The 5,782-nt window shown below is 36.1% G+C and overlaps 1 pseudogene; it reads right to left on the reverse strand.

Annotated features, from left to right (window-relative positions):
* Nucleotides 1-2,243: 2,243 nt before the first annotated feature.
* Nucleotides 2,244-4,775, reverse strand: LOC100959821 (annotated as a pseudogene).
* Nucleotides 4,776-5,782: the final 1,007 nt, after the last annotated feature.

Below are 5,782 nucleotides of genomic sequence, written 5' to 3' on the forward strand. Positions count from 1 at the left end.
AGTTTTCTGAACAGGAAGAATTAAGCTAGAGTGATTGTATGACAATCTCATGGGCCTACAATTAAAGTACGCTTATTGACTAGAGATGCTGTAGCTGTGTGGAGTGTGCCTCCAAGGAAGGGAGCACACCATCCTTGGTCATATCCTGGCCTATTTTTATCAATAACCTAAGTGAAGATGCATTCGCTCACCATGAGCACTGAATTAGGTCATACCAAAGCACAGAGGCTAAGGAAAATAATGGGCTATGTCTCCACAAGCCTCTGGTCACATTTTTGTCAACTGAGCAACACAAATTTTGTTTTATGTATGTTTCTGTTTAAAGACAATCTTGTTTAATGTTTGCTGTTGATTCATTACCATCAAACTCCTGACAACAATCGCACTGTCACTCACTCCTGAATGACGTTACCTAATAAGCCTCATTTCTCCATAGGCACTCCATGGCCTTCTTCTTCTTTTTTTTTTTTTTTGTAAAATACTTTTTTATTGTAGAAACAGTCAATAGAGGTTGACATAGACATTGACAATGCAAATGTTATCTCAGAACATTTCCCCTTAGTTCCTGAATTTGCTAGTTTCCTAAGTACCAGCAAATCCCATTAGTCTATGGTCCTTCTCAGATACGTTGACTGATTATATATATATATCGCTTAGACATAAAGGCCCATATATGATATTGGAAAAAAATCCAAAATATCATAGTCCCCTTATGTTTTTCTTGTACATTTCCTACAGGGAGATACATATATTTCACATGCTTTCACAATTTAACAGTAAAATAAAATTAGTGCCTTAACCAAATAGTAAGATGAACCAAAGAATCCTCCATCAGAAGTTGCAGTATATCTAGATTTAAAGATTTTTCTTAAATTGAGAATTTAAAACAAACTTCAAACTGTTGATTTTCCATATTTCAAAGATGGTAGTTATTTGCAGCATACAAACAGAGAGTAGTGCAAAACATATCAAGTTTTTATGATAAATATACTTTTAACCTCATTCAACAGCAAAGATTGAAAAATTACCACTTCTCAAAACAAAGCTAGACTAACTTAAAGTTCACAATTTAGATATATCAATTGCTACTCTATTTCCATAGATTGCAAAATTATTTTAGAAACAGATTATACATACAATTGTTTTACAAAAATAGAAATACTGTTTGGGACTTTACAAAACTTAATAAAATATAACACTATATTTGTAAATTCAAGCTAGTTTCACACTGAAATAGACAATCAGATATTATAGTCTAGTCAAACTTAGACTTACATACTATTTCTTCAAAATCTCAAACCTAATTAAATCTGTGTGCTATCATGGGATTTTGTTTTAAGAGATTATTTTCAAGGGTTTTATAGGAAGATTTTCATCTTTGAAATAATATTATGGAATAATTTGTATCTAAAAATGTATTAACTAAAAGTGAAAGCTAATGCAATATGACAGTTACATATTATTGATAAATTTCCAACCAAATTGCTAAGAATGACAATATAAAATATGTATTTGACAATTATAATTTAAGACCTATAAAACTTAAAAATATAATCACATGGAAAATGTGTATTCATACAGAATGAAAATACCTCTAAATTTATTTATTTGTAGCTATCAGATGGCCAGTATTTCTTAATTATATCCATTCATAAACACTCATTTTATCACTGCAAAGAGCACCAGTATATTTTTTTAAACCAACCAAAAAGTGAGAAGATAGGAGCTGTTTTGTGTAACAGTGTCCTTATGATAAGGCACCACTAGGTCTATGAAGAAGACAAAGAACTTCTAAATCACGTATTTTTGTTACTAGTGTCTTAAACATTAGATAGGACGGTTAGAAAACCGCTAATAACAGCATTAACTAACCACATTCCACTCATTTCCCTATCACTGTGTGCTTTCAGTTTTTCCATATAACAGAAATGAAAATAACAATGTAGTACATGATCTGTTAAATAAAATCTTTTCCCAAACTTCCAAGTAAATAATCTAGAAATAGGCAAAAAACAAAAATGTATCTAATATATTTGCAAAAATCTATCTCTGTAGAAGAGTACAAAGAGGAGGAAAAGGCAGGGGAAACTACTTTCTAAGGATATATTGAGGCACATAGCTCACAAGTTTCTCAGGCAAGTTCATGGCTAGAGCAAAACTGAGAGAGAGCTAGGAATTTTACATTTCCCCCTAAGTCGATTTCTCAGATAGTCACACCCAATTAAATATTGCAAAACGTGTTCTTAGTCACTGCTACCATCATCATCATCAGACACATCATTTAGAGAGCACTTCAATGATTGACCCTTAGAGTCTGATCCAGTAGACTGGCATGTGGCCACGTCCCCAGTAGAAAGCAGGTCATAGCAGAAGTCACAAATCCGCACAGGCTTAGAGCACTGGCTGGGAAGAAGTCTCTTTTCGGAGCAGGGCCCACGGACAACAAAACCACATTTGCGGCAGTGGTGGCAATGATTAACAGGAGTGAATTTTGCTTTCTGACAACGCATACATACAGTTACCTCAGAGTCAGGAACCCAGACCGTAGTGTGTTCGTTACTGGGCGTATTCCCACTTTTGGAGGGTGAATCAGTAACAAGTTTGTTTACGTGATTCGTCCATTCTGCATTCTCAGTACCAGAGGCAGCATAAACTGAAAATGATTTCGTTGGTGTCTTGATAATCCATCCATTCCTTAAGTCTCCCTCATCTTCGATGGAATCAACAGTGACATCTTCCAGGGGAATAGTATGTTGTTTGTTATTTTTTTCTTCTGGATGACAATATTACCATATACAAGAATATTATTAAATAAGAAAAACTGCCTTGCTTTGGGCTTTTTTCTGCCCAACTTAGTCAATACTCCTCCAATAAGGTGTACTTAAGCGTTGACCAGCTGCTCCCAAACAATTTAACACTCTGTACTTATAGGTCTAATGTTTGCTTCAGTGTTTGACAAGAGATCTACGATCTTCTAATAGCCCAGACCGGCGGGTGGAGGCAGCGACGTAGGTCGGATAAGTCCCAGCGACCGCTCGGGCGCGGACTCCACCCCGGGGCTCCCAGGGTGCGTGCTCCGTGGCCCACCCAGCTCTGCGGCTGCCAGAGCCCTGCAGGACCTTCTTGTGCTTGGGAACGTGGGACAACACTTCAGCACTGTGCTTCAAGGTCCTTTTTTTGTTTTTTTATTAAGTCAAATACACATAGGTCATGAATACATTCATGCATATTTGGGGTACTGTGTGCTAATTTTTTTTATATACAATCTAACATGGTTACATTAAGCCAATCAACATAGTTTGCACTGCCAACCAAAAGTACAGAAATGAGAAAAATGTGGCACTAATTAACCAGGAAAAAGATACTCTTTCACAGCGTAACAGCGGACACAGAGGCAGAGCCCAGGCCTCAACTCTGAAGCCACTCTGCACATGCCCAGAAGTGCTCAGACGAGTCCCTGGGAATGCCAACGTGCGGGTCACAAATCAATTTTGGCCAGTCGCTGAATTCTCAAATGCAGAATCTGCATGATGAAGATGCACTATATTTAAAAATAGGCCTCTTTTATTTTCTTTAGTTTCATTTTAAGAATGCAAACCGACTCAAGTCCAATCAGAGAGAGAACGGTGAAAATGGTAAAGATGCTGAAGTCCTGTAATGCATGCCGAGTGCAGGACACCTGCAGGAACCCAGAACGTTCAAACTAGAGAAAAGATTCCACAGCAGGGGAAAAAAAGGAATGAAACGTGGATTTGTTTCCAAATGATTAAAATAGTCGAATTATTATTAGCTCTCCTGACAACTGGATAAGCATACATCACTTGCTACCAGGTCTCCCCTAAGGGCTGAGAGTCTCTCCCCCTGCCTAGCCCACCCCCACCTCGCAGGATGAGCAAAATCTGGACCCAGAAGGCTACTCCTTTCTCCCCTAATAATTTATTACAAAGACCACAGGATTATTTCTAAATGGAAAAATGTCTATTTCCTGATAATGTTATTGCATTCATCACTTTCATTCCATTGAATAAATTCCTCAGAATATATTTTAAAAGTATATTATACAAGTATAATAAAATTGTACCTTTAATTTATATTTTTTAATTTGAAAAAAAAACAATCAATGCAAGAAAATTAGGAAAAGAAGCGCCAAAATTTCCCCTGAACTTACCACAAAGAAGTAGCAATTTTTAAAATGGGTCTTATGGTTCTAAATTGTAAAATACACATAACATAAAATATGTCATCTTAACTATGTTTAACTGCACAATTCATTGGTGTTAAGTGCATTGACTTTGTTGTACTGGTGGCAGCCACTGTTATCCCAAGAATCGTCACATACAGGGAAATGTTAGGCAGGCCCTGGCGGCTGGATGAGTCTCTGTGCTGCCATCTGGAATTGTTTATTCATGAACAAGGCCTTCTGTTAAACATAGAGTTGGAAAACTGGATGCTCCTAGGACCATGGTGCCAGTCCAGGACCGAGTGTACCAAGTGCACTTAGTAAAGTAGAGACTATGAATTTAGTCTACAGTAAGAATGCTTTGAAGATATAATCACTTAAAGATAAAAAGATACTGTGTAACCTTGTAGCCTATGAAGAAGAATCTGTTTAATGTATACTGCTATGATTAATAACATTGCTCATTGCTTGTACTGGGAAAGTAGAAAAGTAACACAGGGAAATAGGAGAGTGGAACAGTTCTTTGAGTAGGCTTCAGAAAAAAAAATCACTGCAAAAAAATAAATGTATATTACTGGAGAAGTCTTACCTTCATAGTCTTTAACATTCATAAAGTAGATTAAGATAAGAGTCCACAAATTATTCCCCTGTACACCTTTAATTAAAAAAAAATTAAGTCCTAGAACACTTCTAAACTGTTGGTGGGACTGCAAACTAATACAGCCTTTTTCGAAGGAAGTATGGAAAGTCCTCAAAGGACTCAAATTAGACCTCCCATTTGATCTTGCAATCCCTTTACTAGGCATCTACCCAGAAGGAAAAAAAAATCATTTTTCATAAGGACATTTACAACTCAATTTACAATCACCAAAATGTGGAAACAACCTAAATGCCTGCCAACCCAGGAACTGATTTAACAAGCTGTGGTAGATGTATGCCATGGAATACTATTCAGCCATAAAAGATGGAGACTTTACATCTTTTGAATTAACCTGGATGGAGTTGAAACACATACTTCTCAGTAAAGCGTCATAAGAATGAAGGAGCAAGAATCCAATATATTCAATACTAATATGAAACCAGTAGTTGATCTAATACACACCCACAAAAGAGAAAATGTCAAATCAATTCAAGGTTGTGGGGCAGAAGAATGAGGGAGCAAAGAGAGGTAAGGAGGCAGGGGGATGGGTGTGCTCCCACTTAATGTCAGGGTGTATGGAACACCTCTTGGGGGTGGGATATAATTACAAGAGGAACTCTATCTAACAAATGCAAACATTGTAACCTAACTCTTTGTACCATCAAAGTAACCTGAAATAAAAATTAAGTCCTCTAAAACTGTATATTTATTTATAAATCATATAAATATATAAATTACTATATGAAAATGATACATATCTTATAAAAATAAAAAATATAACACTATAAACATCTTGAAGAGAGTAATATGCTTCATTCCACCATTATCTCATTGAACATGCTTGATTATCTTTTTAAATGCATAAAATATCATCTTTTAAAGGTCTGATAGTAAGTTTAATATATTTTAGTAGTTGTCATTGATGGTTCTTAGAGTTGGAAAATGACTTTTCACACTAGAAA

This window comes from Otolemur garnettii, unplaced genomic scaffold, assembly GCF_000181295.1.
Source record: "Otolemur garnettii isolate 467f Iridium unplaced genomic scaffold, OtoGar3 scaffold00215, whole genome shotgun sequence".
NCBI lineage: Eukaryota > Metazoa > Chordata > Mammalia > Primates > Galagidae > Otolemur > Otolemur garnettii.